The sequence below is a fragment of the Vigna angularis genome, chromosome 3 (genome assembly GCF_016808095.1).
Source record: "Vigna angularis cultivar LongXiaoDou No.4 chromosome 3, ASM1680809v1, whole genome shotgun sequence".
Lineage (NCBI taxonomy): Eukaryota > Viridiplantae > Streptophyta > Magnoliopsida > Fabales > Fabaceae > Vigna > Vigna angularis.
In genome coordinates this window covers 27,543,332-27,554,593 of record NC_068972.1, presented here as the reverse complement: position 1 = coordinate 27,554,593, position 11,262 = coordinate 27,543,332, and positions in this window count along the sequence as shown.

Sequence of the window (11,262 nt, the reverse complement as noted above, 5' to 3'; positions counted from 1 at the left end):
TTGCTTGCTGAATTCATTGATATAATCACTGTTTTGAAAGTGAATTGTTGATTTCATGGTTTAATTGGGCATGTTGAATGTTGATTCTGATTTGATAAGCCTATGGGAACTTGGTAGATGCATAGGATTTGCAAATAATGTGATGATTGTTTTATGAGCATTTCTGGAAGTGCAACAATACTGTTTTAAAACTGCCAATTTCTGATTTGCCTCACATTACTCTCTGTCCATTTATTTGATTAGCATGGTCCACTGATTTCTGAATTAGTTTAGGACATTGTTCTTGACTAGTTTGGTCCATTGTTTCTGCCCAGTGTAATTCACTGATTTTTCTGAAAAGGCTGTTCTTGTCATAATCAGTTGTGCATCAATTTGTTTTTAATTGCCAATGCATCCTCCAATTTTAGGAAGTGATTAAAGCACCTAAATTCTAGTTTTAACTTGGCGGTTGAATTAATTAGGTGGTTAGTTTCTGCATTGAATTACATCCAATATGAATTTAATTCACTCTCCATTTACACTTGCTGGATTTTGTTGAGATTTATGTGTGCAGAGCTGATGTTTGAGAGTTTAGTTTGAGCAGATGTTTACTGAGAAAACAACAAGCTAAGCACTTCATGTGGAAGCTTTGAACTGAAGGGAGTTTCTGTTACCTTAAATGGCTTATGCTTTGATTGAACTGTTCTTGTCATGGTTTGTAATTACTTGTAATGTGTGAATTGTTGATGTTGGTCTGAATATCTGTGCAGGTTTTATCTGTGCAACACATTGTACTGGACAGTCAATAGGAACCTTTCTCTGCATCAAGTGTACAAGCCCAAGAAAGGGAATACTCATTTAATTGTAAATTCCCTCTTCCTATATATTTAGTTAGCAGTTCTCTGATCTAGCTTTGTACATTTGTGATTGTAGAGTTGAACCCAAGAGCTAGGAGACCCCAAAGTTATCCAGAAGCAATAAGTCTAAGTGCGTATAAAGGCTTTGAAGAAAAGACATGCAGTCATGAACTGTTTGGACCAGACCGTGGCAATTGTTTGAATCTTTTGAAATTGTTTTCGTCATTTTTATGTGTAATAGGTTTTTGTGATAGCTTTCTTTTAATTTCGTTGTAAAAGGCCATTCAAAGTCCAAGTGTCTTGGAAGAGTCCTTGGTGCTCTTTCAACTCTTGGCAAAACTTTTCTTGTTTGTGTTTAATTTTTTGTGTCTTACGTTTAGGGGTGATTTAGGCTAAAAGGGATTAAACTCTAAGCCTTGTCACATTAGAGTCCGAAGAGTCTCGTCTTTTAGTGTTTAATTGTTGTGATTGTTTGTGAGTTGTGTCCTTTGATTTTAAAAGTGATTTTAGTTTAAAGGGTAACTAGTAGTAACCTAAGACATTTCTGGCAAGGCAAGACTTGGTACTTAAGCAGTCTTCATGACTCACCTCTCTTACCTGGGACTTGTCTAAGTGTGAATCTTGTATATCTTTTACACTAGAAAAACTTTTTGAAACAAAGATGTCTTGTTATTCATATAGGTCTTCTAGGAATTTTAATTTTTATAAGCAACTTAGTTACAAGGACATCAAAAGAGAACATGATAAAGCTAGAAGGAAGTCTTGTTCATTTTATGAATTTGATAGGATTGAAGATGATTTGTATAAACACTAGTGCAGAACGGGCTATAGACGTCCGTTCTTTGGGCCTTTTGACGTCCGACCTCCAACAGACGTCTATGCGGGTGACGTCTATGTGGACGTCCGTTGTGTCAGGCCGGACGTTTATATAAACGTCCGTTGTGTCAGGTCGGACGTTTATATAAACGTCCGTTGTGTCAGGCCGGACGTTTATAAAAACGTCCGTTGTGTCAGGCCGGACGTCTATATAAATGTCCGCTATGTCAGGCCGGACGTTTATATAGACGTTCGTTGTGTCTATATAAACGTCCGGCGCCTCAACCCTTGACGTCTACTTGGTTGTATTGTTAGTGGTAGGGGCTGGGGGGTTGGACGTCCGTTTGTGCACTGCCGGAACGGCCTAAGAATGTAGCCCAAAAACAGTCAAAGAGATGGAAATCGAGGAGGGAACGACATAAAACGTAGCCCAAAAACAGTCAAAGAATCCGCCCAAGAACACGCAACTGCAAAAAATCGTACCGAAAACGATTTTAATCGGTTCAAATCAAAGGTATTTCATCACAAAGCAATGTAATCGGATTGAAAGTTAATTTAAACGGTCCAAAAAAGAGAAAACGCACCTGGAAAATCAATGGAGCAGACAGCGTTCGCGGGGGGAAGACGAGCGTAACTGCTCGCGGGTTCGCGTTTACAATATTAATACTGTTATAGACGTCCGCGCCCTCCCAGGACGGACGTTCAAGTGGCTGACATGGGGAGTTGAAACGTTCAGTGTTCAGCCTAGTGAACGTCCGCCCCCCTCCCTCGGACGTCTATAATATTATAAACGTCCGCGCCCTCCCAGGACGGACGTTCAAGTGACTGACACATGGGGAGTTGAAACGTTCAGTGTTCAGCCTAGTGAACGTCCGCCCCCCTCCCCCGGACGTCTATAATATTATAAACGTCCGCGCCCTCCCAGGACGGACGTTCAAGTGGCTGACACATGGGGAGTTGAAACGTTTAGTGTTTAGCCTAGTGAACGTCCGCCCTCTCCCCCGGACGTTTATAATATTATAAACGTCCGTTTCGCCCCAGGACGAACGTTCTAAGGGATGACCATGGGGACTGAAACGTTCACTTGTTCAGCCTACTAGACGTCCGTCCCACCCAGACGGATGTTCATAATATTATAAACGTCCGTCTCGCCCCAGGACGGACGTTCAAGTGGCTGACACATGGGGAGTTGAAACGTTCAGTGTTCAGCCTAGTGAACGTCCGCCCCCCTCCCCCGGACGTTTATAATATTATAAACGTCCGTCTCGCCCCAAGACGGACGTTCTAAGGGATGACCATGGGGACTGAAACGTTCACTTGTTCAGCCTACTAGACGTTTGTCCCACCCAGACAGACGTTCATAATATGATAAACGTCCGTCTCGCCCCAGGACGAACGTTCAAGTGGCTGACACATGGGGAGTTGAAACGTTCAGTGTTCAGCCTAGTGAACGTCCGCCCCCCTCCCCCGGAAGTTTATAATATTATAAACGTCCGTCTCGCCCCAGGACGGACGTTCTAAGGGATGACCATGGGGACTGAAACGTTCACTTGTTCAGCCTACTAGACGTCCGTCCCACCCAGACGGACGTTCATAACATTATAAACGTCCGTCTCGCCCCTGGACGGACGTTCTAAGGGATGACCATTGGGTTCAGTGTTCAGCCTAGTGAATGTCCGTCCCCCAGACGGACGTTCATAATATTATAAACGTCCGTCTCCACCTAGGACGGACGTTTAAGGGCTGACATGGGGAGCCTAGTAGACGTCCGTCCCCCTCCCACGGACGTCTATAATATTATAAACGTCCAGCTCGACCAAGGACGGACGTCTCGAGGTTCACTTATTTACAAATATGCCACCGATCAATTATATACGTTGGGACTTTTGTGGACGGACGTCTATGGGGGGACGTGAAAAGCCAATTCCGCACTAGTGTGAAAATATTCCATTCTTTGGTGATGATATGGGTGCATTAACATACTTAGCCTGGGAAAAGGAAATTGATGACATGCATTCATTCATGGTTAGAAAAAGTAAATTTGAATCCTTCTATTCTAGAGATAATGAATCTTATATTCTTAGTCTCTATATTTCTAGTTTTGAAAAGCATGCAAGAGAGTGGTGGGATGATAGACAATATCATGTTAAGATAGGTAGAAAATATCCCATCCATGATTGGAATGAATTGAAAGCTTGTATGAGAAGAAAGTTTGTGCCTCGAGAAATTGAAAGGAACTTAGAACTTATGAGAGAGCTTATTAGAGAAGGTGAGTCATTCATTCAAAATTTAAGTGGGTTCTCTCGTAGGGAAAGTGAGTTTCTAGAAAAACTTAAGAGGCTATGGGAAGAGACAAGCAAATATAGAATTGAGAGATTAAAAAGAGAAAAGCAAAAGCAAGAAGTAAGAGAGAAAAGAGAAAAAGAGAGAAGAGAAGAGGAAGAACGAAATAGAAGAGAAAAGGAAGAAAGAGAGAGAAGAGAGAGAAGAGAAGAAGAGAAAAGAAGAGAGCAAGAGAGAAGAGAAGAAGAAGAAAACAAGAGAAGAAAAGAGGAAGAAAGAGAGAGAAGAGACGAGGAAGAAAGAGAAAGAAGAGAAAGAAGAGAAGAAGAGAAAAGAAGAGAGAAAGAGAGAAAAGAAGCACAAAGAAGAGAAAAGGAAGAAGTTGAAAGAATAGAAATGGAAGAAAAGAAAAAGCAACTAAGGGCCACATCTCCTTCTACCCTAGAAGCTAGATTCTTAAGGGGAGGTTTTCTATCCTCTCACTTTTCTCCATTTATATTTGAATTTCCAAAATTTCACTTTTCTTTCAAAGAATTTGCCACTCCATCTTTAAAAATGTTATCACTTTCAACACATGCAAAGTCACAACTTGGGTTATGGTTACCTTTATGGTTACCAATAACTCAAGATACAAATAAAATTTCAAATGAAGAAAGGTTTCTTTGTTATATTAAAATTAAAAATTTCAAAATTAGGAAACCTTCTTCTACACATATTCTTTTATATATCTTATTTGATCCAAGAAAACTAATTAGAGATATGTTTGATGCTTATTGCAGATGGATATTTGACCCAGGAGGAACCTTTGTGAAGCCAACAAATATAAGTCTTCAGAAGCACCATCAGATTTGAGGACAAATCCTTTCCAAGGGGGAGGGGATGATAGACGGGGCCCAAGCCCAATTAGTTTAGTGTAGTATTTCTTTTATTTTTATTAAGGCATGTGTAAAAGGTGTTAGGCATGTGCTAGATAGGAGGGACTTTTAGTCCTATATATAGACATGTCACCACCTCTTGTAAGACACTTTTGAGAATAATGAATTAAACTTTCTGTAGAGAGAACTCCAGAATTTAATTCCCTTGAAAGTCAAGCTAGAGAATCCTAAAGGATCTCCTCTAGCCACCTTCCCTTCACACCATCATTCTCTCATTTTCCAAATCGGATTTTTCATTCAGCCACCGTATATCACGCTTCCCCAATCCTTTACTTCCGCGTGGCTTGTGTCATCTGTCACGCCTACGTCGCTGCCACGCATGCTTGTGGCTCCAACGCTACTCATCATTTTTCTCTCAATCATCCGAGAGAATAAACCATCACTCTCGCATTCGTCTTTCTTCCAGTGCGTCTCATCCAGCAACCATTTTCCTCACAGATCTACCATCACAAACCCTCACGTAAGTCATCTCCACCGATCCATATCTCAGATTTGCCTTATCCTTGCCTTTTCACACCTTCGCATCGATTCAACCTTTGTTTGGTGCTCTATCATTGCTTCCACCATCGTTCTTCGCCCATTCACTGAGGCAAATCATGATTTCTTTCCATTTCATTAATTTAATCGTTGAATCCTTCTTCTCCACCGATTAAATCCTTCCTTACCTTCAACCCTAGAGTTTTCACCGATTAATCCTCCAAAACCTAGGGTTCTCGAGTAAATCTGCTTCTTCCGCTGCTTCCCGGTTCTTCAGCTCGATCAAGTCCAGATTTCACGTCGTCTCCCGATTCAGCTCAAGCCTTCAGCTATCAATATGATACTTGACTTCAATTGCCTCATTCTCGAAATTGTTATCACTACTTTCAGAATGTACAGAACCAACCATGAAGCACAAGTTTGTTTCCTCCTCCAAACTCTGATCATCATCACTGGATGTAAAACCATCATTGTTCTTCCAAGCAACATAAGCCTTTTTCTGCTTACTTCTTCTCTTGTCCTGAGTGTAATTGCCATCTGCCTTTTGTTTGTTCTTCAAGTCTAGACACTTTGGCTTGATGTGCCTTCTTTCCCATACTCATAACAAGTGATAGTGGTGATCTTTTACTTCTTTTTGCCTCCTTTGAAGTTACCTGCAAAGTTAGTTGCAGCATTTCTATTTTTCATAAATTTGGTGACTTTCTTTACCATCATATTCATAACCTCTTTTTCTGAAACTTCTGCATCTGAGTCTGCATCTGATTCTATCTTTCTAGAGCTCTTTTTGCTGGTAGCGTTGAGTGCAATGGATTGTTTCTATTCAATCTCTTCTTCTTCCTTCAATCTACCAAGCTTCAACTCGTGTTCCCTAAGCTTACCAAATAGTGCAGCCATATTCATGTTAGTTAAATCTTTAGATTCAGATATGGTTGTTACCATTGGCTGAAAGATTTGCATTCTAATTTTCCAAAAAGCATAATTTTCGCCAACAAATAGAGGTGGTCTATTTGTGGATGCACCTTCACCGAAGGTTTGAGAAACAAAAGCCATTTTAGGATCGAATAATTGATTATACACAAAGAGTAATCGATTTGTTTTTCAAAAAAATTTTGAAAATCAGCTCTGATGCCAATTGTTAGAATTGATGGACTTTGTTTCTCACACCAAGAGGGGGGGTAAATTGGTGTTTTATTAAAACTTGCACTTTTAAAATTTTTTTCGCAAATTATAAAGTTCTTGAAATCTTTCTTGTGCAGCAATCAATTGTGTGCAATGGAACAGTACATGTATATGCAATGATAATAAAAATGTAAAGAGATAGAGGAGAGAAAATCAAACACAATTTTTATACTAGTTCAGCCTTAATGATTACATGCATTCACCCTCTTAATCAACCTTAGATTAGAGAGTAATTCACTATAATGATTAGAGTATTACAGCCAAGGCTTTACAGAGCAACTCTTAAATGTAAACACCTCACAAACTCTCAATCAAATATAGAACAACAAAACCTGCCAACATAAAACAATTTGTCCCTGTTGTAGCAAACCCTTTGAGATATCCCCTCTCAAAGTCAAGAGTACACCACTCTCAAAGTCAAGAGTACGCCACTCCTTAGAACAAAACCTGCTCACTTTCTTGAAACAGAAAATCCAAGATTGCAAGTCTTCTCTCTTGATATATCAAGATGCACCTTCAGTTGTGCGAAAATGATCAGTCAATACAGTCTAGTATTCTGCTTCTCAAGAATTCTTCAAGATGATCCAAATCTTCTCGTTCTTGATTCTTGGAGCTTTTGAGCAATCTATAAAATCTCTCAAATGAATTCAATCAGATATGAAACTGTAAGTATGATCAATCGTTACAGATTTTCAAACAATGTGTCAATATATAGTTTATATCAGTCTTGACGCAAAGTAATCGATTACTAAACTTATGTAATCGGTTACATTAAACAGATGTAACAGAATTATAACAAACTTTAGCTCTTAATTGAATACGCAATTAATGTAATCGATGTTCATTAAATGCTAGTCAAACACATTTAAAAATATGACCGTTATAGTAGTTATGACTAGCAAGAAATCAGTTTTCAAACATAACAGACTTAATCAAATACACAAGGCATATAATTGATTAAGCTTCAACACTAATGAGTCACTATTTTATATTATTCACTTAGCTTTTCGCACCAAATTGTATTAGTGAATTCTGTTTAATTCTCCATTATTGTCTCATTTTCACTATTTGGGCTTAATTTGACTAATAATTCTTATTTTAATTAATTTGAATTATTTGGGCTTAATTATTCCACTTATTATTTGCAGGGCAATTTTGGAAACCTATTTTGGGACAAGAGTGTGGTCACGTCAAGAATTGTGTTTAATTTCATTTTGTCATTTTAATTATTTTAGTTTGGGGTCAAACTTTATGACTTTGAACCCATTTTAGGTCAATTTTAGGAGAACCCCATACTAAGGGAATTTTCGTAATTTGGGGATATAAACCCAAAATCAAATTTGGAAAAGGGCTCTCCCCCATTTGGACGTTCTTCTTTTAGGTTTTGGGGAGCATTGGGTGCTCTTCTTCTTCCCTTTTTTGGGGGGGTTTTAGGTTTTGCTCTTTTTCCCTTTCTTGTAATGAATTATTTACGTTTTGAATTTCAATTTCAATTTCATTTCTTGCTTTCATTTTAGATTCTAGTTTCGTTTCTTTCTTCACTTTCCAGCTTCCATTTCCATTCCAGCATTGAATTCATGTTCTACTTCGTTTTCCATTTGATTTTTGCATTCTAGCTTTGATTTTCGTTGTGCATTTCCGTCTAGTATTGTTTTGCGCTTTGGGTTTTCATTCTGCGTTTCTGCAAAGTTTTTCCTTTTACTACATTGACTATAATATCGTTCGGTCACTACATACCATTCGGCTTGTTCTTGTTCATTTTTGTTTCTGACGCGTTGTAGTGTCTGCATTTTGATCTAATTAGCATTTTATTACTGTAATATTGTTCAGTCACTATTCATACTGTTTGGCTTGTTCTTGTTTATTTTTGTTTTCAACGCGTTGTAGTTTCTGCATTGATCTAATTAGCATTTTTAATATCATTCGGTTTCACTGTAATATAGTTCGGCTCACTTCTATTGCGTTCGGTTTCTAGCTTTTCTTTCCTGGTTTTCTTTTCCTCTCCCTCATACCGGCTTCACTAATTTGTATCGTTCGGTTCCTAAAACACTTCATTGTTAGAACCGTCCGGTCACTATTAGTACCATTCGGTCTCCCTAATAATATCGTTCGGTTTCTCAGTTTTGCTCTAGTTTTTATGTACACATTTACTTCAATGTTTTCAATTCTGTTTGGTTGTGGTAATTTTGTTTTAATGTTAGCTTAAGTGTGCTTGGTTGGTCATTAGCAAAATTGCTTCATTTTCCTTGAGATTGTTGGTGTTCATGGTGATCTCACTGTTTTAACCTTGCTCCATATTTAATTATGATTTACGCTTTCAATTGGGTACACGCTTAGTTTCCTAATTGTATTTAATCTTCCCTTAGTCGATTACACTGCATTTGCTTAATCTATGGCAGTGTGGAAATGATTAAATGGGAGCATTGTGTTTCCTTAATTCGCTTTTATGAAAGCATGGTTAGTCTTCGCTTAAGTGGTGGAGTCGAACTTGAACACAATTTAATCATCTGAAAGTCACTCGTTTTACAATCCAAATTGTTTTTCAACATCGTTTACTCTATTTCATAAAACAAACATGTTTTATTCACTTCAGAATCCTTGTTACTATTATATCAAATAAAGCTAGTTTAAACATCGTGTTTTCTATCAAATCCTTATGGATACGATACTTGGTATACTATAAACCACTTAATATATTGGTTGGTATATTTGGTTGTTGCGTGACAACCCAATAAAGTTTTTGGCGCCATTGTCGGTATTTGTGTTAAGAAAATATGTTCTAAACTAGGTTGATCATTGTATAATTTTGTAGTTACTTGAACTTAAGTTGATATATTTTATCTTTTTACCGTAACATTGCTTTTGCACACTTTTCTGCATAACTTTTTTGGAAATTCTTTTTGTTCACCACTGTTTGAGCTATTGTGTATGCAAAGGAAACGACAAAAACAAGTTTTACTATTCGATCCAGAGATTGAACATAAAACCTATAAGTGCAACAAAAAAAACAAAAAACAAAAACTCCTAAAGCATCAGCAAGAACCACAAGCTGAAGCAACATTTTCATACTGATAACAATTGAAAAACTGTTATTTTTATGCTTAAATTTGATACCAAAAGCAACCTTTAAGACTTAGAAACTAGCTTGAATTCATATTTTTTCTTTAGTTTTGAGAATAAGAGAGTTGAAAGTGAATTTAATGGTTTTGTGCAAGATTCCCTTGATTTTGTAGGCTAATTGAATGATTTGAAAGAAGAATTGAAATACCGAATGATTGGAGTGCTGAAAAGTCAACCAGAAACCAGAAAAGTCAACCAGTCAACCAGAAAAGTCAACCAGTCAACCAGAAAAGTCAACCAGTCAACCAGAATGCTGAAAAACCAACCAGAACGCAGAAAACGTGTGACCGAGTGGCGCTGAGCGGAAAATACCGCTGAGCGGCACTTTTCGGGTGCCGAAATCACCGCTGAGGGGCAAAACAGCAGTTGGGGGGCAAAATGGATCAACCGCTAGTACCGCTCAGCGGTAAAATACCGCTGAGCGCCATTCTAAGTGGGCTTGGACCGGTTTTCTTTTGTTTTTATGGGCTTGGACTTGTTTTATGTTATTTTTATGCCCTATTTAAGGACTTGCACGTCCTAGGGTTAGACATCTTTGGCAGAAACGAGGCAAACACTCTCTCTTCCACCCCTTTGAAGGAGGATCTTGGATGCTCAGGCTACCTCTTCACCTTTTTAGGGTTTATTCTTTCATTCTTTCATTGTTCATCTAGGTTCACCATGAATATGGTGAACTAAACCTTGTATGTTTGTTGGGGAATCAATGTAATCTCTTGAAGCTCTCATATATGGAATTTATGCTTGCATCTTAATCTAAGACTTATGCTTTCTTTCATCATTAGTTAGGGTTTTTCCTCTTTGCTTAATGCTTGCATTGTTTAACTCATTCTATTGCATGATTATTGGTTTTGTCGATACGGACACGTACGGGGAAGTCTAGATCCGGGGAATTTCTCCCAATATTATACTGACAATATTATATTGGTTGTCGTTAAGCTCCTGCACTCATGAACTAATCATTAGGAATGCTAGGAATTGTATGAACTATTTGATTAGGGAGAAGCCATCTAGAATGGTACTTTAGAGAGTGGCATTAACAATGATGATTTGAATGTTGAATTCCTAAAATGTATGAGAGTGGATGAGATGAAATTGACCCCCAACAACATATTCATTCATATAATTCATTGAAAGTGTTTATCTTTTGTCTTTGCCATTGATCAATTCATGCATACATGTTTAGTTTTCGTCTTGCATAATATAATCCAATTATTTCGTTTGTAAGTCTTAGCTAATCAACAAACCACACAACTAAACTAGGCCGTGAGTCCTTTGGGAAGAACGATACTTGGTCTTACCAAGTTTATTACTTGAACGATTCGGTCATACTTGCCGATTGTGAAACAAGTTTGTGACATCATATTTTGGTGCTTACAAATTTGTCCATCAAGTTTTTGGCGCCGTTGCCGGGGACTCGTGGTTTAACTGGTTAATTTGTGTGATAATTGATTATCTTTGACTTTTTGAATTTCTGTTTTTATTTTTTCTGTTTTTATTTTTTCTGTTTTTATTTTATTTTATTTTATTTGATTAGGTTAGATTTTATTTTTTAGATTAGATTTTATTTTATTCTATCTTTTAGATTAGGTTAGATTTTATTTTTTAGATTAGGTTTT